Here is a 27,295-nt window from a genome sequence, read left to right on the forward strand (position 1 = left end):
CTAAAGGGTCAGCTTTTCCCCAGAGTGCTAGTGGAGGCCAGTATTCCTTTGTTGAGCCCTCACACCACCCAGAGCGCGGACACAAGCATCTGCCATATCTGAGTCTCCATCAACCTGGCTAACACTGGTCTCCTGCGTTGGTGATTCCCCGAGACACCTCTGCCCAAATTGTGGACCCTCCCAAGCCACTTCTAGTGGATTTTCCATACAAATGGCTTGTCTTGGCTCATGCTGCAGATTTTGCTAAAATCTCTCAAAGGTTCACAAAACCTAAACAAGCAGCATCTGGCCTTGGCATGCCCTGTACGTCTTGCTGAGCAGCCTCAAGTCTAGCACTAGTGGCAGCTGGCCTTAGGTTGTAGCTTGGCCTTTTGAGCCACATCTAAGCCCAGCATGGGGTGGCAGCCATCTGCGGATCACTTGGTAGCTATGCCAGGTGGCCCTGGGCAGGGTATAAGCTGTGGCTGAATTTGGCCTGTGGCAGAGCCCCTCTTAAGAAATGCTGCCTGCACACCCAGTAACTGGCTTTGGTCTGAGCCAGAGCACCACCTGGGACCATATTCAATGACAACACACCCAAAGGGTGAACTGGGAAAGCAGCAGAGCTCTGCTAAAGTGAATCCTGCTCCGTAAGGTCAGCCCCTGATAACAGCTCCTCTGCTATAGTCTACAGCGAGTCCTCACAACCAATCAGCTCAAGGGTCAGTCGCTCCCACTGATATACAAACAACAACAGTAGGGCACCCATAATCCACACAAGGAACATACCTGGAGTACTCAGCTCAAGTGACAATGGAGACTGTACCACTGGGTCCCATAGGACACCTACTACATAAGGGTACTCTATTAAGACTGGGAAACCTAACAGCTCTACCTAATATATAGAAACAAACACAGGGGAGCAGCCAAAATGGGGAAACAAAGATATCCCCCGAATGAAAGAACAGAACAAAACTCCAGAAAAAGAACTAAACAAAATGGAGATAAGCAATCTATCAGATGCAAAGTTTAAAAAACTGGTTTTAATTATGCTCAATGAACTTAAGAGAAGAGTAAATGAACTTAGTGAGAACTTTAACAAAGAAATAGAAAACATAAAAATGAAAATAAAAAGTATAAAAAAGAACCAGTCAGAAATGAAGAATGTAATAACTGAAACGAAGAATTCCTTAGGATGAATTGATAGTAGATTAGATGAAGCAGAGAATCAAATCAGTGATATAGAAGATAAGGTAACAGGAAACACTCAAGCAGAACAGCAATTAAAAAAAAGAATCCAAAAAATGAGGTTATTTTAAAGGACCTCTGAGATAACACCAAGCATACCAACATTCATATCATAAGGTTATCAGAAGGAGAAGACAGAAAGCGAGGAATTGGAAACCTATTTGAAGAAGCAAAGATGGAAAACTTACCTAATCTGGTGAAGGAAATAGACGTACAAGCTCAGAAAGCACAGATTCCCAAATAAAATGAACCCAAAGAGGCCAACACCAAAACACACCATAATTAAAATGCCAAAAGTTAGAGATAAAGAGAGAATATTAAAAGCATCAAGAGAAGTGCAGTTAGTTACCTACAAGGGACCTCCCATGAGACAGCTGATTTCTCGACAGAAACTTCACTAGCAAAAAGGGATTGGCATGAAATATTCAAAATGATGAAAAGCAAAGACCTATAACCAAGATTTACTATACCCAGCATAACTATCATTTAGAATTGAAGGACAGATCAAGAACTTCACAGACAAAAAGTTAAAGGAGTTCATCACCACCACACCAGTATTATAGGAAATGTTGGAGGGACTTCTTTAAAAAAAGAAGAAAAAAGAAAAAGAAATTAAAAATATGAATAATAAAATAACAATATCTATGTGTCTATCAACAATTACATTGAATGTAAATGGATTAGTTGCTCCAATCAAAAGATAGGGTGGCTGAATGGATAAGAAAATAAGACCCTTATATATGCTACCTACAAGAGACTCACTTCAGATTGAAAGACACACACACAGACTCAAAGTAAGGTGATGGAAAAAGATGTTTTGTGAAAATGGAAATAAACAAGAAAGCTGGGGTAGCTATGCTTATACTAGATTTTAAATTAGATTTTAAAACAAAGGCTATAATAAGAGACAAAGATTCAATAATCCCGCTTCTGTGTATTTATCTGAAGAAACCCAAAATACTACTTTGAAGGGACATATGAATCGATTATTTACAATAATCAAGATATGACGACAACCTGAGTGTCCATCAATGGATGAATAGATAAAGAAGTGATGGTACATATAACAATGGAATATTACTTAGCCATAAAAAAGAATGAAATCTTGGCATCTGCAACAACATAGAAGGATATAAAGGGTATTGTGCTGAGTGGAATAAGTCAGACAGAGAAAGACAAATTTCACATGACTTCACTTACATGTGGAATATAGAGAACAAAATAAACAAGACAGAAACAAACTCATAGATACAGAGAACATTTTGATGGTCGTTGGATGGCAGTGGGGTTGGAGTGGTGGGCGAAAAAGCAGAAGAGATTGATAAGTATAAATCGGTAGTTACAAAATAGTTATGGGGATGTAAAGTCTAACATAAAGAACATAGTCAATAATATTGTAACAACTACGTATGGTGTCAGGTGAGTACTATATTTATTGATGTGATCATTTTATAAGTTATATAAATGTTTAACCACTATGTTGTACATCTATTTGAAACTAATATAGTATTGTATGCCAACTGTAATTTTAAAATTTTTTAAATATTAAAAAAATACAAATTGTAGTTACAAAACAGTCATGGAGAGGTAAAAATAGCATAAAGAATATTGTCAATGATATTGTAATAACTATGATGTCAGATGGTTACTAGATTTATAGATTTATAGGGGTGATTACTTTGTAAGTTATATAAATGTCTAAATATTGTTCATATACCTGAAACTAATACAATTATTGTATATCAAATGTTATTGAGAAATTTTTTAAAATTGCTTAAAAAATTGAAAGCATTTGCTCTTTAAAGGTCCATATAAAAAGAATGAAGACTAGCTTTAGAGTTAGGGAAAATATTTACAAACCATATGTGGTTTATTCAGTAATCTCCCCAACAGTGACTCTGCATGCTAACCCCAGGAACCTGTGGATGCTACCTTCTAAGGCAAAAGAGACTTTGCAGATGTGGCGAGGAGATTATCTTACATTATGGAAGGGGAACATTGTAATCGAGGATTCTTATAAGAAAACCACAGTAGGTCCAGGTGATGATTGTAGTAGAGATTGCAGCAATGAAGCCACAATACAATGAATGAAGGCGGCTTCTAGAAGCTGGAAGAAGCAAAGAATAGAAATTCCCTCTGTAAATTCCAGAAGGAATCATACATGCTGACACCTTGGATTTAGCCTTGCATGAGTCATTTTGGCCTTCTGACCTTCCAAAACCTGAGATGATAAATTTGCATTGTTTTAAGTCACTAAATTTGAGGTACTTTGTACAGCAGCAACATAAGGTTAATATACCAAATATCTGACAAAAGGATATCTAGATTATATAAATAAATCTTGAAACTTAAAAATAAAAACAATCTGATTATAAAACGGGCAAAAAAAATGAAAAGATATCTCACCGAAGAGGATATACAAATGACAAACAAGCACATTGAAAAGATGGTCAACACCATTAGCTATCAGGGAAATGTAAATTATAGTACAGTGAGATTTCACTGTATATTTATAAGAATGGCTTATTACCAAAAAAAAAAAAAAAAAAAGTTATAATACCAAATGCTGGCAAGCATGCACAGAAAAATAATCATTCATACATTGTCGATGCAAATATAAAATATTCACTCTAGAAGAAATTTTGGCAGTTTTTTATAGAAATAAACATGCAGTTACCAAATAACCTGCAATTGTACCCTTGGGCATTAATCTCAGAGAAACTTGTATATACATAAAAACCTGTACATGAATGTTTATGGCAGCTCTATTTATAGTAGCTCAAAGCTGTAATCAGCTCAGATTTCCTTCAACAGATGAAAGGTTAAACAACTCCGGTACACACAAAGCATGGAATACTACCTTGCAGTAAAAAGAAATAAACTGCTGATACATGCCACAATTTGAATGCATCTCCAGAGAAATAGTTTAGTGAAAAAAAATCTTGAAAGGTTATATACTATATGATTCAGTGTGTGTAACATTTTCAAAAGTACTAAATTTTAGAAATAAAGGACAGATTAATGGTTGCCAGAGCCTAGGAAGAGGTGAAGGAAGTGAATGTAGTCATAAAAACAAAATACAAGGGATCTTTATGATGACAGAACTGTTCAGTATCTTGACTGTCTTGGTAGATACACAAACCTAGATGTGATAAAACTGTATAGAACCAAACACATACACACCTACACACACATACACAAACAAGTAAATTTTGGAAATCCAAATAAGATCATTGGATAATATCGATGTCAATACCCTGGTTTATACTTTAGTTTTTCAAAATGTTAACACTGGGAGAACTGGCTAGGTGAACATGTATGTGGAATATCTCTGTAATAGTTCTTACAACTACAAGTGAATTTACAATTATTTCAATAAAATTTTTTATTAAAATGCAACTGTGAAAGTGATGATAAGCTCAAGTGAACATCTCTGATTTATTTCTCCTTTGGGAACTAGTGTCTATAATGAGAATCGTTATATGCCATCGAGTGGGCTCCTACCCCTGGCAACCCTATGAATGAGTGAAGCATCTCGTCATAGAGTTTTTAAGGTAAGAAATATTAATAAATAAAGACTGAACAAAGCAAATGCAGAAGATTGCCCCCTGCTACATAGTGTGTGGGTTCAATGCACTTGTGCTGGGGTCTGTACGTCGCAAGTCACCAAACACCTAGGAAATGTAAGCGCCCCTGTAGAGATAATAAGAGTACAGAATTCTAATTACGAGGTTTTGAGAAATACAATTTCTTCTGTGGTTACAATTTTAATTTTTAACTTTTTTATGTTTATATATTTCACCTTATTGTGAAGAAAGTTGGTTTGCCAAGACTTTGCTAGTAATTATCAGTAACTTGTTTCCATAGGATAGAAAAGAAACATGCTGGTAGAGAACAAATTAGTGTGAAATATTTAGGTGGCAATGCCTTAAACTGGGAATCAATCCCATTTTTGTTTTAAAGCATTTATTTTTTTCCCATATTGATCAGATATCTTGAGGACAAACCATATTTAAGATCATTTTTATATCTCACAGTGCTTGGTACAATGCCATCCTTAAATATAGTAAATTGTTAAATATATATTTACTGACTCTATTGCTAATTAACCTATCGTATAAACTGTACAGCCATGAAAAATGCAGTGAGGAAATGGAATATAAAAGTATTCTTTGAGAAAATTTTATAAATGCCTGTCTCAAATTTTCAGACATAAATCCAAACTTCATTTAGTGTATATATGATATAAAATAGAACACAGCAAAGATGTTTTGGAAGTAGCAATATTCATTAGACTATAGAAAAATGTCAATAATCCACACCCCCAATGTACAATTTAAAACTCAAAAATTAAGATAAAATAAACAATCATATCCTTCTTACTATGGGATATGATGTTTTTACAGAGCTCCATCCTTTTTCTTTCAGTATAGGTTATCATATTCAGATTTATTTCTAAGATTATCATTAATATTGTTGAGTACAGCTTCAAGAAACATTGCACAGTAAGCATACCCCACAGAAACACCCCTCTTAATCTATTAACCTATGTATTCAGTGGCTAAAATAAAAATAACCTTGATAATTCAGTGTATAACATGTTTATTTTCTGACTTGAATTGTTTGAGTAAATAAAGAATTATGCAAATTAATTTATAAAAATATACATACCAACTTCCACATTTAAAAAAGAGTGTATGTTGGTTCAAAAATTGGCTACTTGTATAAGAAGTTCAAGGAGGGACCAAAGAAATAAGCAGGCCACTCCAGATTGGTAAGTGGCAGGTTTAGTAAGAAAGAGAACTTACATGTGAGGCTTGTCTTGGACCGCCACAAGATGACTAAGTTTCTGCATCCACCTGCCACAATCATAAACATTTATATAGCAGTCTTAACGGGGTTCAGCCACATATACCATCCAGATGGTCTCAGCGACACATCACTCTTTCAAGATCGTGCCCTTAAAAATGGCTTCCACAGTGGGAATGGTGGGCAAACAGTACATTTCAAAGAAAGGCAAATAGTCAATCTGATTTCCTATTGAATTTTTATCTTTGTGATGATTTACCTTGCTCACAAATTTATAATTGTGAACACACTCTTTCCTTTTCTCTCTTGCACATATGCACACACAAACAGAGGGTGCTTATTTTTATGTTTAGACTTCATATATTGCTTATGATGTAAAAACAAGTCACCTGATAAAGAAGATGCAGAGGATAAATAAAAGTAAATATGACTAAATAAAAAAGAACCACTGATGCCAGCCTGGAGAAATACAACTTTGCAAGCAGATGTAGAGTTCTTAAGGATTTTCTGCATCTGAAGATAGACTTAATGACTAAGAAAAATCTATCCTTTCGCATTGTTTGCTGGCAGAAAGCAAGAAAGGAAAATACATATATCATATATATCATAGAATTACTTAGAAAATTTATTTTCAAATCTATGGAATGATTGTTAGTGAAACTATAATTTCACAAGACAAAAAATTTAGAATCACAAAAATCAGTTACATAGTTGGAGTTCAATTTATTAATTTCTCAAGTTTTGAAGACTATTTTATATTGACCCTGAGAACATGTAGTCTATGTGATAAAACATACAAAAGAGTATCAGTTATCTCTACTTGGTTCCACAATTGAAAGCTAAGGGAATTATAATTTCAATGAATGCTCCTCCTTGGAAATAGCAAATGCTTAGTAATAGAGAATATTTTAAAGAGAAATGAAAATATTGTTCAAATAATAGTATGAGGAGAGTCAGAGTGAATTACTAACTATTGCAAAAATACATCCAACAATTATTGAATAATAATGTACGATAGCATGGTAATTGAGAATGTGGCTTCTGAGGTTAGTCTGGATTCATATCTCAACTCATCACTTATTAAATGCGTGACACTGTACACATGCGTGACTATTCTGTGTCTATTTCTTATAAGATAAGAATAATGTAGAGCCTAACAGATTGGGTTGTTACGAGGGTCGTGTAAGATAATCTGTACTTTAAAAAATTTAGAGAAGTTTCTGACACAAAGTAGACTCAGTGATAGTTGTTATGACACATCATTGTTTGCCAACAAAGTAAGGCAACAGGAAGAATAGGAAGGTACAACTCTTAAGAGAATTCACAATGTATTAGAAAGGCAGGCATATAAATAGTGCCACCAAAAATTTAAAAAAAAAGTGCTGAGAAATTATTTTGGAGGGACTAATTACAATGGGGTTATTAAGGCATATTTTAGAGAACATAATTTGAGCTGAGGCCTGAAATTTGAGTAGGATTTTAATAGTTTTATGGAAATAGGAAGAAGGAGGATGAAAAAAAAAAACTTTCTAAGACAAAACAGGTTTAATGACATAGGGATGTCTCAGAAATTATGCTCTTGGGGGAAAAAATAATGTGGTGAATGGAGTTTTTAGAATTGTAAATAGATACATTGAAAGCTGAAATGTAAAACTGAGACTTTGCTTTAAATACTCTATTCTGGAATTATGTTAGTTGTGCTAAAAATGTATATAAATTGTTCACCAAAGATTTGTAGTCCCAGTCTATGGCCATGCCAGCCTGAACAAGCCCGATCCCATCTGATCTTGGAAGCTAAGCAGGGTTGGGCCTGGTTAGTACTTGGATGGGAGACCACCAAGGAAGACCAGGTGCCGTAGGTGTAAAAAAAATATGGGATTGTAAACTGCCAAGGTCCTTGCAATCTGTGAGGTCAACCAAGGGTTGCTATGCCTAATTAAAAAAAAAAAAAAAAAAAAAAGATTTGTGGTCCCTGTGTGTGTGTGTGGTGTGTGTGTGTGTGTGTGTAGTTGATTTGGTGTGGCAGTTACCAAGACAAGGACTCTATATTTCTGCCTGATTTGCATTTAAATGGAGTCATATAACTAATTCTTAACAATAGAATTTAAATGGCAGTGATATGTGTTACTTAACACCACATTGTGCTTTCTCTACCATTCTTCCCCAGTTTTTAGCCTAGAAGGGAAGAACTCTGAAGTCCTGGGAGATTAGAATGTCAAAAGATGAAGATTGAAGGAGCCTGTTGGCCACTGTAACCTCTGAGTGTGTGTGTGTCTGTGTTTAATAACAGCTAGTGTTACCTTACCTAAAAACAAAAGTAATTTTAACTTTATTCTTATTATTCACTAAATATTTTAGGAGAAGAACTCAAGCAGTGTTGTAGAAGAAAGCTGACTCTGATGATAGGAAAAATCGTAGCGTCAATAAGCTAAAAGATGGGAGGCCACCCAGAAAACTATTCTACTAATTTTCAGAGTTGGGAAGTGTATAATCACAGAGTTGGCATAAGAGCCAAAGGAGAGAATACATACAAAACAGTCATTGGAGGGAGGCAGGACGGATAGGACTGGGCGACTGGACCTAGGGAATGAGTAAGAAGGAAGAGAGGATGAAATACTCCAGACTTTGTCTCTCTGTGATCAGTAAATAAAAATCACAAGATAGCAAAACTTAGCTTAATTTATAATTTTAGTTAATTATAAGTGCTATCAAAAAAAGTGAGGCAGTGACATCTCCTCAACTCAAATATATGTGAAGATGACAAATGGCCATTCACTAGAGGTGTTATAAAGAGGCTCTTGAAGGAGTGGATTTGCATAAAAATAGAACTTCTTAAATTTTTACAATTCAAAGATTTTATAATTAAGCAACATGATTGGTGCGGTTCAAAAATATTTCAATAACTCGTAAGAAAATGTAAGGCGAATTTTAAAGAACAAAAATTTACAGGCAATAAATATATTTCATGTATTATTTTTGAAATAAATTTTGTTTTACCTCAGAATTCTGCAGGAATAACAAGGATATTTGAAATAGCATTTTATAGCATTGACATAATCTAATTAATAGAACTTTCTTATAATGAACAATTATAAATTTTAGATGTGGCTATGGAAATAATTACCAAAAGTATGGTTTGTGATTTCTTTCCAATGTACAGGTAGTATTTTAGAATTTAATCTCGTACTTACCATGTCTCTTTACAAGCCCTTCCTCATTCTTCACAGGGTCTTTGATTTATCCACCTGTGATATTTCATCTGAGGCAAAGCCGTATGTCTCCATTTAAAAGGAACTATACAGGTCTGTATGTTATTGTTCTGCAAGTGCGTATTTTGTGTCCACTGCTGATTTGCATAGCATCTGCTGTCACTTTGTGCTTTCTCTGTAGCTTTTCTGTATTCTTGACAGCTGCTTCAATAGTACTTTGCCATCGGATTGGCTGTGATGAGGAGAAGATGTGACATGTTCAGATTCTGATGACACAGCAAACTGCAAATTACCCATTGGCAAAATGAAGTCTATTGCTGGCAAATAGTCTCTGGAATTCCGTAATAGGCAATCTGGGCATTGCTGTACTCCAGCGCAGCAGATGCTGTTGTATATAACAGTTCCATTTTCTAGTAGTCGGAGTGGTAATCAGCCATAGCAAGGTATTCATGGCTGCCCACTGTAAACAAACACATCCTTTCTTTACTCCAAGCAACTCAGGTGATTTCATGAGCATGACATGGTGATTTGGGTTATTGGCTTGAGCTATTGTCATTATCTTTATAAATTCTAAATTTATAATTCTCTGGAACTTCATTAATTAATTATCATGGACTTTCTCTGGCATTGGCTATACATTCAATGAGACAAACCCCAATTTGAGCTAATAAAAGTATCAATTTTAATCAAATAACCTATATTTTAATTTCTGTAATTTTATTATTAAGGTATAATATTACTGCAATTTGCTTCAAAGACTAGAGATCCTTTAGAGCAATCAAGATAGAATGTGAGAAATCTGCTCTTACACCCTAGTATGAAAGCATTAAAAGTATTATAGAAAATAAATTTAAAGATGTTTTAAACCAAATGCCTTTTTAAATAGAAGCTATAAACTTCTTGAAGGGAATTATCCAACCATACCATATTATATAAGTATATAATATCAAACATAAATGGAATGTTGATTTTATATAAAAATAAATTATACAAAAATGCTATCTTCTACACAATGACATATTCAGACTCTAGGCAATATTCTATTACTAAGTCAGATAACAAGATTTAAATACATATATTAAACCTGTTACAGGTTTATTCTGTGCTAAAGCATTCTTTAAAATCGATACTGATAATAACATCAGTAATATCTGAAAGGGTGAGATAACAAAAGAGTTTAAAATTTAAAGGACTGAGTTGATTCAGTGGCTTTAATTATTGGTCTTTGTAGGGGGCTATGTGAAATGCCATACTCTCAATATATGCAAAAACCATAAATGACATTTTTTCACAAGAAGTAGCTAATTTTACAGATTCTCTTATGAAAATCGACTGTGTTTATACTGACCTAAAGTCAAAACTCCTTATTCTGTTTTAAGGTATGTAGAGTGATTTATTCCCTTTTTAGAAGCTCTGGTACCCAAATGCCAGCTATTTTAGCAATCTAAATTTTGACGACAATGATGTAAATATAAATTAAAATTCACAAAATAAATTTGCTAAAGCAATCTCTTTTGTTGTTGTTTATAATGTGTGCAAACAATATCGTACATATTTGTTGTGGAGTGCTTATCAGTAGATTATTTGGACACAAATGAGTATATCATTGAGAAAAACTGAGTTTAAAAGCATAAATATAACCTCTAGAATGAAGTTCCAAAAATGTAATATAAGCTCTAAATAAAGTGAGTAGAAAAAATAAATTATATTTTATTTTGGCAAAACACATAACCCTTAGTCTAAAGACATTAGGAAAATAATTTTGCCTTCTTTGTATTCTTTATTTTTAAATTTTACTTATTTGTTTGTTTATTTGTTTGTTTGTTTGTTTTTGCTTGCTGATTAGATTTTTGTCTGTTGGGTAGTGAACTTATTGAATAAATGACTCAGTCGAGGTGATATATTAGTCAATGGCAATTAGTTCCGAAACAGCAGGTGAGTCTTTGTTGATTAATCCATACTGGATAAAAAGTTTTTCAACTAACTCCCTGGGTATCTTAGAAGCCTTTGGGCTGAAACTTAGAGCAATAAAACAAGGGTAAGAGAGAGAAAAAAGAGATCATCCCTGGTGTTTGTTGCCAATATGCTTAGTTACAGGATTATAAAGTAGGTTAGGGAAAATTGTGTGTTAGGGAAAACTTAGAGATAATGGAAAGTTATACAACTTAGCTTTAAAATTATTATTAAGATAAAAATGTTAATTAATGAATTGATTTTAGTCAAGTATCTATTTTTATTTAAGATTGTATACTTTTTAAAGTTTTATTGGATTTCAGAAACTGGATCAAAAAAATTCCCTGCTTTGGTGAAACAGTAAAATCTAAATATAAAGAAATAAATAAGATAAATCAATAGAAAATATTTAATCAAATTTTATATGTCTATAGAGATCTTGAAGCCAATTAAAACCATTATTCTTAAAACCAATATAATTATTTTCTTAAAAACATATGTTAGAAGTGTTGTCATATGTGGGATAGTATCTTCTAGGCTAATGAGAATACAGCTGGTTAACTACTTTAGATAAAATAAAAACAAAGTGAAAGTGAATAAAAACAATTGAGAGTCTTTTATTCTGCTTTAAAGAACACAAGCCAGTCATCACTTTTGACATTTGAAATTTGGAAGTGCTATATAACTCCCTACCTCGACACATCTGCCTTTAAAAAAATGTCCTTTGAAAATGAGGGAATATTTCTAAATGTGCTAAAATATTTTAGAAATAAGTTGTGAAATGGGTTGTTATAATCATGTTTCTTCAAGTTATAGCAGCCCAGATTCCATCTCAATGAAGCCGAAGGTGCTTATAATAGAAAGTTGCTTTGAATTCCAGAGCAGTACACTAAACTGTATAGTTGTATATTTTAATTATCTATTAAATTGAGTTCAAAATTGTGAAGTGTTTAAAATTGTAAAATTAGAAAACATAAAGACATGGGTTCAAAATTCTTTCTACAACATACTATGTGTATAAGTTTGAATGAGTAAATTAGACTTTAAAACCATAACTTTCTCAATGCTAAAGAAGGAATGATTCTAGAACTTAAATTTTCTGGTTATTGGGTAAATTAAATCATATAATGTATATAAAACATCTATTACAGTACTAATATATAAATATATTAAAAATCATAACCTATTATTAATAGTCTCTAAAGTGAATTAATCTATGTCTAGATTAGAGTAAAATGTGCAGCCATGTTACATTGTTTTCTTATGTTGAGTTTCCAAACAAATAAAAATATATCTTTTTTATATTTTGTTTATATAACTGATGTTTTAACAAAATTCAGTTAACATTTCAATCTTAAAATCCAACTATATTTCTCAAATTATAACAACTATTTCAATCTCTTGAAATTATTATTACACTGAATCTATTTTCTGATAGATTAAACCATTCTAATCTAACAAGCAAATTTCCTATGCCTTAACTAATAGAAACATTCAAGAAGACAAAGCTCATGAAGGAAGATGTGACTTGTCACCAAAGGGATCTCCTTAGATTAGCATGACTTCATTATCTCCTTTTTGCAATGATTTTAAAAAACTTGTTGTGAATTCAGGTAATTGCACTACTTTCCATTATTTCTATACCTTTAACATAAGTACAGATTAGATATTTTGCCTTATAAATTTCTGAAATTATTCTTTACATTCTACTCATCATGTAACCCCGCAAAATAGGAATGAAGTTATTTCTGCATGGTTTATATTCAGTGAATCTTTATTGGTTCTTAGTGTTAATGCTGATATATATATATACATATATATATACACATATATATATTTTAACAAATATTTATTGAATAACTGCTATGTTATGCATTTTACTAAGTGATGTGACGGGAAAACGTCTGTGAACAAGGAAAACAGTTTCTCCTCTAGGGTTGTGAGTACAATAGGGTTATGGTCAAGAAGACAATTATAATGTAATAAATCCAATTATGGATCAAATTATGATGGCAAATAACCCAGATTGTGTGTGAGGAGGGCCTAAGTTAATGAATATTTCCTAGGAAAATTAAATATTTTAGCCAAGACTCGAAGAACAGGTAAAAGTTCACCTCATTGAGGCAAAAGAGTGTTTAGCACAAAGAAAATAACATTTAAAAAATATATAAGCAAAGAAATTATGGACTATAACCAGAATGAGTAGGTTTGCTATGGCCAGAGTGAAGAGCCTATAGAGGTAGGGAAAGGAAGAGGCTGGAACAGTGACCCAGCCAGAACATGAAGCACTGTGCAGGCCTTTGTATCTCTTTCTGCCTGTAACTGTTGAAATCAACTTTCCTTAAACCACCTTTTCTTTTGAGTAGTAGCAGAAGATTTATACATTTGCATGTCATAAGGGTATTTTCCAATTCCAACTGTTATTCAATCTTTATCAATGATTGACTCTGATCACAGTCACACATTCAGTACACTGGCATGCAATTCATTGTTGTTTTTTTATTTGTTTATTCATGTATCACATGTATAGATGGTTGAATTAAACACACAAAATTCATACATTGAAGCCCTAACCTCCAGTACCTCATAACATAACTGCATTTGGAGATAGGACTTTCAGGAGGCGATTAAGTTAAAATCAGCCTTTTAGGGTAGAACCTAATCCAATCTGGTGTCTTTATAAGAACAAGACATTAGAGCATGTGGAGAGGAATGTACACACAGAGGAAAGACCATGTGAGGACAGGGCAAGAAGGCAGCCAGCTGCAAGCCAGAGGCTTTAGAAGAAAATAAACTTGCTAACACTTTGATCTGGGACTTCTGACCTCCAGAACTGTGAGAAAATAAAATTCTGTCGCTTAAGCCATACAAGTCTGTGGTATTTTGTTGTGGCAACCCTAACAAATGAATGTAATACATGCGTATTTATATATATTTAACTATATCCTATTCCCTGCACTGTTCTGTTGGTTAAGACTATAAAGAAAAGAAATATAATTTCCTAAATTCTAGGAATTTAAGAATCAAGGGAGAGATTATGTTAATAAGACAAAAATTACAAAATGTATATATACAATATTATAGGTACAGACATGCTGTATGGGAACTGGCAGGAAATTACAACAATATGTGGAAAGTCTTGGAAATGGTGATTCTTAGGCAAAATCTTGAAGGAAAAACTGGTTTAGCAAAACAAAAAGGTTTGTTCTTGGTAAGAGGGTGGCCTTGGCTTTCTGGCTGGTCTCAGAGGTGTGAGGGAGCCTGGTAGACCGACTTGTGGTAGGTAATGCAGCGCTGCTGGCCCAGCACAGGTGCATGTGAGTGAATGAATGGCAGGCAGCGACTTCTTCAATGATCTTGCAGAAGTGAACTTTAACTACATTTTCTCCTATGTACAGCTTCATTCCCATGATGCTACTTTTTTATAATTTCCAGTATGTTGGTTGTTTTCCGTTTTGAAAGAACAGATACAAATTAGCAATTAATTAATCTTGGCCATCTCTGTTACCAGCTTGCTTTATGTGCTCTCTCCCATGCGCTGGTTCTAGCACTTTTTGGTCCACATTCTTAATTCTAAAAGGGTATTTTAAAGTAAGGCAATTTTAAAATATGTCAGATTTTCAGGCTTAAGCCTTTTTCCTGCCCATCAGTTCATACTGAGGTTTTTCCTCTCAGCTTGTATTTTAATCTGCTTTAAGTTAATGATTAATGCCTAGACCAGCTGTTATATGCTCTCAATGTACACAGTAGCACAAAAACACTTACCAACACTTAGTCATAACACTGTGGGATATTTACTTACCTTTCTTCTCTCCCCCGCAATGTTTTGTATTTTAAATTGGTTCCTTTATGCTAAGTTTTAACTTTTTCCCCCTTGAGTCAATCATTCTTCAACTTTATGTGTATCAAAATCACATGGAAATCATTGTTAAAAATGCAGATGCTTCCCAAATAGTCTAATTTAAAACACTTTCAGAAATAACATACAAATTAAGAAATATCGTCTTAGTTATTAACTGATCTGCAGGGTGTTTATTAATAGTACTCGGCAGTAGGCACACTTACAATCCTTAATGTGAACACTGTGGCACAATGTTTTTTTCCTGTGTTCTCAAGTCCGTCCTTTGTGATCACAGAGTGGCAGGGTTCCGTTCTTAGACTGATGCCATGAAGGACATTTAATATAAAGCTCTTGGATTTCTGCTTTTGTAAACCATGGATGCACAAACTCTAACTTCCATTTACACACCTGTATACTACAATTCATACTTTGGGGTTGGGACGACTTTTGATGGCAAGCATTGAAACAGTTCATCACTTTCCTATATCGAAGTAGTGAAGGCTTCTGTATTAGTCAAGATTCTCCCCAGAAACAAGCCAAAGGGGACGTGCAAATGAACAGAGATCTATTATAAGGAATAGACTCACATGTTTACAAAGGCTGGCAAGTCCGTGCCATGGACAAATTTGCAGAGCCAATAGCCAGTTTGAACATGAAGTCTGGCAGTCTGTAGTACAACCCAAAAGAGCTGATGTCCTAGTTTCAAGGCAGTTAAGCAGAAGAATTCCCTCATAATTGGGGGAGAGTCAGCCTTTGGTTCTATTTAGTCCTTCCACTGATTGGATGAGGCCCACCCACTCGTTAATCGCATCCCAGAACACCATCATAGAAATACCCAGAATAATGTTTGAACAGACATCTGGACACCTCCAGTCCAATCAAGTTTCCACATAAAATTAACCATTGCAGCTCCTGTGGGTATAATCTCAAATTCATGAAAACTGGATCTGAGATTGATTTTTGTGTGTGGTATGAAATGTGATCTCATTTAACTATATCCCTTTATAGATAATTCTGGTATCCTGTTTCCCCTTTTTCCGTATGGACAACTTATTTTCTCAGCTTTATTAATTAAATTCTGTATCCTTTACTTGCTCGATTTCCTCTCCCCTCGAAATAACTGCAGCATTTAAAAATTCTGTGTATGGGTGATCTGTTCTGTTCTATTGGTTTTATTTTCCATTCTTGTGCCATAATATCATTGTCATGATCACTTCCACTTTCCAATAATTATTAATATCTGGAATAAGTATCGTCTCATTTTTCTTTTTTCTTAGAAATTCTTGACTAATCCTGGCTTTTTGATATCTCAGACAAGTTTTAGAATCAGTGTTAATTTTCATAAACAAAATTCTATTTGGATTTTGGTCAGAATTTATTGAATCTATATACCTATGTAGGGAATTGCTACTTTGTGGTATTTAACATTCCTATCTATGACCAAACTCAATTTCTTTACTTAGACCTTATTTAATTTTTTTCAATATTTTAAAATATTTTCTACATGGAGATATTGCATATGTTTTGTAAGATTTATTCCTAGACATATCATTTGGTTTTCACTGAAAAAATCTTCTTGTATTCTGTTTTTCAGTTATTTTAATAATAGATAAAATGCAATTAATGTTTACAAATCAATCTTATATCCTAAAAAACTGCATAACATACTTTAAAGTTCTAATTAATTACTGTTACTTCTTTGCAGGTGAACAGAACATTATGACAAATTTGGTTCTCCCTTCTTAGTACTTATACATTCCGTGCAGTGTGACAATCATTATCTTTTGATTTAGAGAGTCTAATTTACTTACATTTATTATTATCTCATGGCTGCTTTTTTTGTCTTTCCCATTCTAAGAGCCATTTATTTCTTACACCTCTTGTAGTGTTACTGGTTTCTTTAGCACTTCTTTGGACTAACTACCTAGTGCATTTGGATTATTGTCTTGAAGGATGAGAATTTTGACCCTGTCATTAGGTGTGGTTATGGTATTCTTCATCTCCAATTGATTGTCCAATGGCATTTATGTTTTTAAAAGTATTTTAAAATTTGCAGAATTTATTTCCAGTCCTGCCCTAATGCCTAGATAATTTGAGATAACTAGATAGTTTCTTGGCTTCTTCTCCAAAGTGACACTTTTCTCTCCTGAGTCTCTCTAATTCTCAATTATTTGTTTCTAGAATTTGAGTAACTAGGGGATGCAACAGCCCTTGGCTCGATACATGATATAAAAATTTAATATGGTCAAGAAGGTAGCCTATATCCCTGCCATATTCTCTTCTTTTTTACATGGAAGACTCTTTTTGTGTCTCTGAGTCCTATACTCCTGAGCAAAGTATTTTGGGGAGGATGTCATATTTTCTTCAGCTTCTCCCTCCAGGGTGTCAGCCTCTTACAAGGAGGTAGAGAAATGGTGTTAATTTCACTCCTTATCCCATGGGTTCAGTGTGGCTCACCGTTTTTACTTTACTCCAGTTGACCCAGTCTTTGTACAACTAGAGTCAGATTCCTAACATGGTATAGGATGTTCAAAATCCTGTTCTCAGGGTCATAACTGAAGAGCACCCATTTTTGTTTACCAGAGCCTGTAGTTCCACCCTATAAAGAGTTACATTTAGTGCAGAACAGCATCTCTTATTGCCAGGGCATCCCTAGCTATCTTATGCTCCGAGTCCCTGCATCCCTGAATTCATGAATCTCTGCAGAATAGCTTGTCTAAGCACTGTGGTTTAATTGGCAGATTGGTGATATCTATTCTGTAACAGTCATTTGACTTGTATAAGGAGCAATTAATTGCTTATCTAGTCCCTAGGAGACCTACATATGCCTATTTCCTGGAATTGGAGTCGCTAAGGACTTCAGTTTAGGTACCTGAATTAGTTCTACCTCTGTGCTCACTTTTTAAATTTCACTTGAAGTTTCGAATTCCAACCCTGTTCTACTTTGCTGTTCTGTCTTGGTTCCTAAAGAAAAATAATGTTAACTTGTCCTCTTACTCTCCCAATTGGTAGACTAGTCATTTTCTTTTTTCAGGCTGAGTTTCTTTGGTCAAATTTTACTCTATTAATAATCACTTTATCCAGCATAATTTATCAATAATATCTTTCTATACTTTTCTTTGCAAAAAATATCAAAAGTCCTGATTATTTTTAACTTTCTCATGTATCATAAATCTTGTGTATGTTTCCCACCTTATCTTCACACTATAAAATATCCATTCAAAAACTAGCAAGTCTAGACCATAGGCACTGAAGCCTTTGTGGCTTTTGAAAATATATGTAATTCTTAATACTCATATAATTTCTAAACCTTTTCCTTGTTTTTCTTCCTTGAGATCTTCTTCCTATAAAATTTCATAGACATATTCCTACGAAAATTCATAGATCCACCCTCATGCCTCAGGCACCACATTTTCTGAATATTTTAAGAAAATACTTATATAAAGTAAAGTAGTATATTCTGTTTTACTAGCAGCCCCAGCAGTATTTTTCACAAATGGAATAAAGCTGAGGCAACTGACTACTCCAAATATGTCTCATTTACTGCCATTTCTCTCCCAGACAGGACTCCAACCTAAACTGAATCATAATTTCCAGGATTTTTTTTTTCCTGATATTTCATGAGGGAATGCTAGTAAGTGTACAATATTACACACATCCGTAACACCCAATCTTAAATGCTAAGGTTTTCAAAGATCATAAGCCTAGCTTCTGAGTAGTTTCTAATACTTTCTCAATCTAAAACAAGTTCCCAGAGCCATCATAGACAAACTAAATGACACTGTCAGATCAATTGATACTATCAATTTTCCTGCTTTATGAATCGACTCTTTGGTAGTCAGTCTAGGAATAGATTCCTGACTGGTGTGTAGGGTCCTGATCCAAGCCAAGATGCAGCTGAATGTTATTACAGAATTCAGATGATGCTGGACAAGACTTTGAAATAAAATCTGAAATTAACTGGATCCTTCTGCTACTGGAGATCAAAACAAGAGAAGTTGGAAGCTCTATTTAACATCTTATAACCTGTCCTCAGATATCTACTAATTTTGCCTAAATTCCAGATTCTTCTAACTTCTAGATTCCACTGAGTTTGTTTATTTGGCATATGTAATATCGCTGACTCGTAAATGTTGTCACTGATTAAACTATACTAATCCACATGACTCTCCATGATTTTCTTTGATTTTATAAAATACAAATAAATGTCATTAAGCAATAAGCCTACTGAAATGTTGAGTAAATGGATCTTTTCCATAGCATTATAAACCAATTAAAATATGAAACATCCTTAATGTAAAAAAGAAAAAAAAAAAAAAAAACAAACAAAAAAAGCCCTAGGCTTTTCCCACAATTTGGATGTTAGTCTTTTACTATGTTGTTCACTCCTCTCATTTCACTGATTCATACAGAAAATTTTAATTTTCTATGTTTCTATTACATAATTTACCATTCACCTTGTCTTTCCATATACATTTAAATAACTGGTTCCATTAATCTATGGGTTACCTATTCCAATTTCTATATGCCCCACCCCCAATTGTTGTTCAGATGATCACCAAGGAAAACAAGAAGCATTATGGAAATTTTTACTTATCTAAATATCCTCCTCCCTTTAGAAAGTGCATAGGTTGCAGATAGCTTTTATTTTTAAAAATAATTATTTTCATTGTGCTTTCGGATAAATTTTGACAATGTAATATTATGTTTACATGTTGAATTGGAAGCTATCTTGCCTATTTCTTTCATTTTCACCATTGTTGGCTACTTCCTTCCTTCTTTTTATCTTTCCTTATTACTGGGGCTGGGGAGGGAACATCTCTTGTGTCTTTTCTTCTATTTCTCTCCTCCATTACCATCATCTCTGATTTTATTATTTTTCTCTCTTCTTTTTTCTTTCTTCTTTCCTATATATCTTCTTTCTGCCTCTCTCTATTATTTACCAAAAAAGAGAAAAAAAATCTGACAAATTAGTTACTAATACCTATCTGAAGAGAAATATATCATCTAAATACATAAATTGACATTTCGGTTAGCAATCATACAAATTTATACTATCATCTTCGTGTTTCTCACAGATTATAAATTAGATTGGTTCTTCCTTTGGATGTGATTTGACTGTAAAATCTCAAATGTTCCAGCAGGGGTTGGGGTTGGGGGTGGGAATAGCTTCTTGCCAAAGTGTCATCCCCTTGCGAATTCCAGGATAAAGCTGTTGCATGAAGACTTTCACTTCTTGAGTGATCTGCTAGGTCAGATTCCCTCATCAAATTTGTCAGTGTGAGTAGGTTTTTAGTACTGTTATCAGCTTAAATTCCAACCCTCTCATCACCATTTAACATTTCTCTGGCATGATTTAAATGGATTTTGACGGTATTCCAATATCAGAGAGCATATTCTGCCAGTATAAAACATGTTCAGTAGCTACAATCACAAAACATCTAAATTTATCCAATTTCACTTTTTGGATGCATTTTTCCCTTCACCCCACATGCCAAACTAAGTCATTTTTCCTGTCTACTGGTACAAACAGGTCCCAAAGTACCCAATCTGAAAACAAGATTGATTTAATGCTTTTAACTTTTTCCATTACTCTTGTAACTCTGCATTCTCAAATATTCAAGGTAATATTTTACTAAAATGTATATGTTGGTTATGATAGAATAATTTTTTAAAATATCACTGCTCATGCATACTAATCATTTTCCAATCACCCAGTCTTATAGATGAAGAGACGCGATGCAGAGAAGATAAGAGATTTGCTCCAAATCATACTTCTAGAGAGCAGCCAAACTGTTTATAGCCATAGGTTCCAGGCTCTACCAGCAAACATTAGTATACATTTGGAGAAAGTCAGATATCGTTCTAAGTGTTTTGGGGTAGGGATATTGACCATATGTGAGATAATATTTATGATTATAAATTCCTTTCTAGCTTAAAAAAAGTATCTCATAAATATATATGCTCTTAATACTATGAAATCTCTTTGATGACACATTGTAGGAAACCATTGTACATTTTGCAGGAAATTATTAGATATACAGCATTTCTAAGGGGTGTCCTAATATTAAGTTGAATTTTATGAAATCACTGAACTATTTTTTGACCTAAAAATTATAAGTAAATATTGTTTAAGCTAATACTTTGATAATATATAGTAGTAAACAGCCTTAGGAACTAAATGTCAAAATCTGTGCCTTTTTAATTCCTAAGTGTTAAAGTGAAGATAGGGTTAAAGTGAGTAAAGGGAAATATGAATTTTGACCAATTAAAAATGGAAAAAATAATCCAAAGGAAAACACTTCCTTTGTAAATCTTTCAATAGGGTAGCACAACTAATGGAGAATAAACAAGGATTAAAATCTAAACATGGCAAGTGCTTGACAGTGTCTCTTTAACAGCCTCAGATTGAGTCATTTTAGCCTGTGTGTGCTGGCTTATTCACTCCTTTATCACATATCTGTAGCTTGACTGACTCTCAGTTCTTGCTGACGCAGCATGTGGGAACTGGCTCCATTATCTTTAGTTTCCAGGACTATAAAATATCTAATAAACAGCAACCAGCATGCCAAGTACATGTAATACAGCCAGCTGGTAAGTCTTGTTACGTATTAAAGTGAAACTTTAGGTTGATTTTGAAACAAAGCTTTGGAATCCTTTCTTTCATATGCAATGTTTCTTAGAGTTTTGGAGGCATTAATCTTAAACTTCTCATCTTAACCATGGCTTCTCTATCTGCTGCCACAAAGAAGGATCACAAGTCAGTATTGAAGCAACTCTTAGGCTACGAACTATAAAAACCAAAATATTTGCCCGGAGATATGACGATTTCAAGTTTATAAATTTCAAGAAATTACTTATACATTTAGGAAACAAGTATTAGAGGATGTAAAGAGTGTTCTGGATTCAATATAGAGTATGTTCACAGATCCATCATGGTATCGCCAATGCTCTATTTTGGGCATGGGTACATAACTGTGAGTGTATAGTTTACATCATTGCTAATTTACTCATTGTTTACTTTATTTAAGTTGGTATTCTGATTTATTCCAAATATTTTGGGGGATGCGCTAATTAACATGGCGCTTGGGTAGGAGACCAAAATAGAAGTAAAATAATTTGTTAATAGAAATGTGACTATCTGAATTCATAAATTGAGAGACATAAAGTAAAATTTAAAAAGCTGTCACCATGACTTGAATATAGGATATTCAGAATCTGACAACCTTTATGAGACAGAGAGTGAAGAATAGATTCATAGACAATAAAGGTGAATTCAAGATAATATTATCCAACTTCTTTCAATTTTTTGAGATAATAATGAGTAAGGAAATTTTTTAAAGTTCTAAAGTTAGTTTGTGATAGTCAAAGTTGACAGTATGTTCCAAGATTTCCAGACCAGTGTTTTTCTGCTATGCAGTAAAGATGTAAAATGGTCAAGGCAAAATTCCTTCTGATTCATTGAAAGCACAGGAGAAACAAGAGATTGTCTTCTCCATAAAAAAGGATTATAGCTGAGGAGAACTACTTTTTTCCAAATGGCAAATTAGAGCATGTTTTTGGTGTCCTGGTATTTTCCCCATTGAAGGTGCCTAAGAGAGAATGTAACTACAAGAATTGCAATTAGTAAGTGACAGTGTGTAAATGATAGGCTTAGTGCCACAACATATGGTCTAAAGAAATGAGAGCAGTATACTTTTCTGTAGTGTGTTTGACAGTTTGAAGAGGAGAAATAGCAGAGAAAGTGTAATCTTTCTCTATAGCAGCTGAAAGTTGCATGGACACACAAACATCTTCTTGCCCATTGGCATAAAAAATAGATATGACTTTTTTAAAGGGAAATAAATGTTTATGATGTCCATGTTTATGTGGTGACTTATGTAGGAGGTTGGCTTAATAACCAAACTTTTGTCCCAATTATCACAGGTGCTTTTCTACTGGATAAGATAATTGTCTAAAATTAATTTGCCTTAAAAATAATAAATAAATACATGCATACATACATACATACATACATACATAAATACTAAAGTAAAAACAAATCATTACAGAGCTAGTAACAATGCTTACATATAGTGTAGAAAGAGAGATTTATGCCAAGGAGTGATTCAGGTGTGCATCTCTCAAGAAAGAAAAAAATAAGGAGGAATACCTACAATTACTTTGAAAAGAAGTAAGAGACAATACTGAAAGTTAGAGAACTGGACTGTATACATGTACTGTGTGGAAGTGCCTCTGAAAAATGAGTTGAACTGAAGCCATCCAAATTAAAGCCACTAGAGTAAGAAAAGATAGACTGAAAATTTTTTTTTAATTATTATTTAACATTGTTATTATTTATATGTGGACACGTGATTTGAAATGTGACAGGTAGCAGGGACCTGAATGCTGATTATTAAAAAATACTTAAGTTTCTTTAAAGTCCCTTGATAGCATGATCTAGTAAGAATAAACCCTGATTCAGGTTGACCAGAACCGTAAAGGATTGACAGATTGCCTTTCTATATAATTATGTTACAAAGAATTGGAGGTGTCTGGTAGCTTCATTAAATGCACATGCATCCTGGAGCAGTGGGTATTTTTCTCTAAAGAATCTGATAGTATTTGGGGGCTAATTCTTTTTTCAAGAGACAAATTAGTGACTTTTTCTAAAGTACATTTTAAAATATGGAGCAAAATTGATAGAACAAAAGTGGTAAAATTAGGTTCTAGAAAATTCACTTTTTTGCATACATTAACTTTGGCTTGCTTGTTTTCTTGACCTTTACAAAATATAAAATATATATTAAGGATTAATTAAAAAATAGATTTACCACTTAGTATTAGATGTTTGCCAAAAGTAATTTTGTCTTTCATGCTCAATTAAAAAGCTTGTGGAAATAATTTTTTTCATTTTAAGGTGATAGTTAAATCAATGGAAATAGGTGAGGAAGACATGCACTATTCAGAGATTCCAAGAAGAAATCTTCTCTCTCATTTTTTTTATATTCTATTTTTACATCTTATAAAACAGACCTCACAGGTACTATAAAGAACACACGAGCATTTGCTGCACATTACTCCTGCCATCGGACCACGATCTTAACACGAAGTACACAATCCAAAGATATGGTCATTCTTTCACAAGAAATTACAAACTGTAGTTTGTATGTTTTCACATAAATTCCTGTGCACCGGTGAATCTTCACATCTCTAACACTGTTCCCACCCCTGTCAAATGTGATTTGCATTTATTATTATTATTATTATTATTTTTTTTTTTAACAAGGGTTTCTCAATTAATGAATTGATTTAGGCAATTGCCACAGTCTCTACGTCTGAAGTCATGATTCGAGATTAAGGCCGCATTCCCCCGGACTGTGTAATAATTTTACAATATGTCCAGAATGCTTGAATGCTTGCTAAAACTCTTACTGTCACACGAGTCACAAGGAAAGAACAAAGATTTTGACCATGAAGAGAATGAAGCCTGTGGTATTTATAGCAAGACAAGGAGTTACTTACAACATTAATAGAATAAATTATGAATCTATTTTGTTAGATATGGCTCTGGGATTTTCTGTCCTTGTGTATTTTTTTTCTAGTTTTAGTAGGGTTTTTCTGGATTTGTGGGTATCATGACTTGAAGCACTTTCCAACAGAAACCTTATATTCATGAGCTAGATAGATATCTTTTTGCAATTATCCTAGATTTTTTTTTTCTATCTTCTTAGAGTTGCTATGCACCAGAATAGTGGTTTGTTTTTTCTCCCTCTTTTTTTGTCAATACAGTGATAGAATTGCTGTCAATTTTGTAAAGCTTTATGATTCTAGCCACATATTTTAGAAAAGGAAGCTCATCACTATAGATGGTAGCATTTCTAACAATTATATTTATATTTCATTTAAAATTTTTTTGTCTATTCTTGAGAGAAAACCAGCCTTTGTAACATATGTGTCAGGAGTTTTGGGGGTTTTAGGATGAGTATGTTTAGGGTAATTTTTACCTAGTAGAATTTGAATAATATTTACATCCAAAGCAACTTATAAATTCCAAATTAACTCATTGATCTCAGCTGCACTGTGTTCAACAGCTACATTCATTCTTGCTATTCTAGATAATATTGTCAAGATTTTACCTCTAAGTAAGTAAACCACAAAGCTTGCACTGCAAGATTTTTTTTAAAATATAGATAGAGTGGATTATAGAAGAGCTCTCATAGCTAAAATTGCTCATGCTCTTGGACTAGCATTAACCAAAGTGTGCTCCACTGAATACTTACTCTGGAGAACAGTTAACTCGAGGGGAATAAGAGCTTGAAGGGCACAGCCGAGGAGACTTTCAGTGGGTCAAGAAGACTGACAAAGTGAAAAACTGATGACTTCTCGCAGTCTTGAAAATGCTAAAAGTCATTCTGATAATCTCAAAGGGCTTATATGACATATATTTCCAAATGAAATTACATTATTACCCCCCTTTAATTTAACAGAATATTTCATTATACTAATATTCACAGAAATATATTTTGGAAAACAGTTTTAGACAATTTCTTTACTTGGAATAGAAATCATCTCTTGCCATGGCACAAGAAATGCAGTTAGCATTAATATGTTGGCTAGGTGGTAAATCAGAGGAGAAAAGGAGCAATTAGGGGGATCGTTTTATAAACTATAGAAATGTCTAACCCTAACCAATGTACTGTATACTTGAAACTAATAAAATAAATTTTTTTAAAAAAGGAAAAAAAAAAAGAAATCATCTCTTGCCTGGAAGCTTTTCTCAAAAGAGAAAGTGCTTCTATTTTTTTTTTTAATGTAAAAGAATACTTCTCTTTCTAATCCAACTAAAATTATCTGTAAACAAAACTGTGAATACAGCTTCTTCCTTGACTCATCTTTTAATTTCTGCCCATTTTTTATTTGACATGACACTTCAGATCTCTTCATAAAAGGAACCTAACACCTGTGACTTCACCTTGTCCTCTGGGGTTATTCTTACCCATAAGTCCTTGTCTCTGTCTATATCTTCTGAATTATATCAACATTCTTTGCTTTGGAGCACAGGTCTGTGCTAACAACTCTCACACATTTTAAAGAAGTTTGTGGAGACTCACAGAGCTCTCTCTCTTCTGTCATTAATGGATCAGCAGATAAGAGCAGTCACTTTCCTGGTTTGACTCAAGGTAGCATTTCTAGTTGAAATCTTAAGTTAAATGCTAAGCCAGGATGACTGCTAAAATAGAAAGTTTAAGGCATGAGTTTCAGTTTTAATCCAGCCAGCAAATATATATGTATATTTGGCTATGTGAAAATCAATGCATCTTTTTTTTTGAATCTATATTCAATATATATTGGGTACCTTATTCTATGCTATTTCTGATAGGTGTTACAGGTAAAATTATTTTATTTACTATGATATCTTTAATTAGTTAATTCTTAAGGAACTGAAACATGTTTTATTTACTTTATCTTTTGTCATAGTTTGGAAAGTAACTTTCGGCTTTCTTTAAAAAAAAAAAAAACATGAACTAAATTTTCCAAATAATCAAAGTACAAAATAAAATTTTACTTTTCATCATAGAAAAGCAAGAATTAGTAGTACCTGCTTTCTCTAAATTCTCAGCCTTTAATTTATTCTCAGAAAACAAATCCAAATTGTTGTTTTGATTATAGTAGTATAACCTATGATATGAAATTGTGTTTAAATCATACTCCAGGTTTCTGCCTTTAACTTTAAAGCAAGATTTGCAGCAATTATTTGGATTTAGGCCTACGTAGTTAATGAATATTAGCGCTTACCAATAATTCTTATTCTCCAAGCTCCTGCTTGAGTTCTTAATTTTTATTGATCATTTGGTTGTCCAGAGTGTATTCTAAAATATTTCATGATGTGAAGCATCTGTATCCTTCTGTAAATTTGGTAGTTATGAATGACAATTTGGCTGAGTATAGAATTTTATGTTCACAGTCTTTTCTCGAACCTTTGTAAAATGATTTTATATAAAATCCTCTTTCATATATATGTGGAGTCTAAGAAAATTCTTTTTTTGTGTGTAGATTTGTAAGTAATTATTTTCTCACTTTGGATATTTGAGTTTTTTCTTGCATTATAAAATCAAAAGTTATGATAGGAATATGTGTAATTTTATGTCCTTTAATATTTTTTCTCTTTTTCAGGAATGTATTAGGCTTTAAAAAAATTCTTACTCAAAAATATTTCACTCTGATTTTTCAATTATTTTTTTTCAATACTATAATTTCGTTTAATTTTTATCAC

General features: G+C 33.3%; 1 pseudogene; it reads left to right on the forward strand.

Moving 5' to 3' along the window:
- The first annotated feature begins 7,779 nt into the window (after positions 1-7,779).
- On the forward strand, positions 7,780-7,898 carry LOC118609204 (annotated as a pseudogene).
- The last annotated feature ends 19,397 nt before the right edge of the window (positions 7,899-27,295 follow it).

The sequence above is a fragment of the Rousettus aegyptiacus genome, unplaced genomic scaffold, assembly GCF_014176215.1.
Source record: "Rousettus aegyptiacus isolate mRouAeg1 unplaced genomic scaffold, mRouAeg1.p scaffold_m13_p_10, whole genome shotgun sequence".
In the NCBI taxonomy this organism is placed as follows: domain Eukaryota; kingdom Metazoa; phylum Chordata; class Mammalia; order Chiroptera; family Pteropodidae; genus Rousettus; species Rousettus aegyptiacus.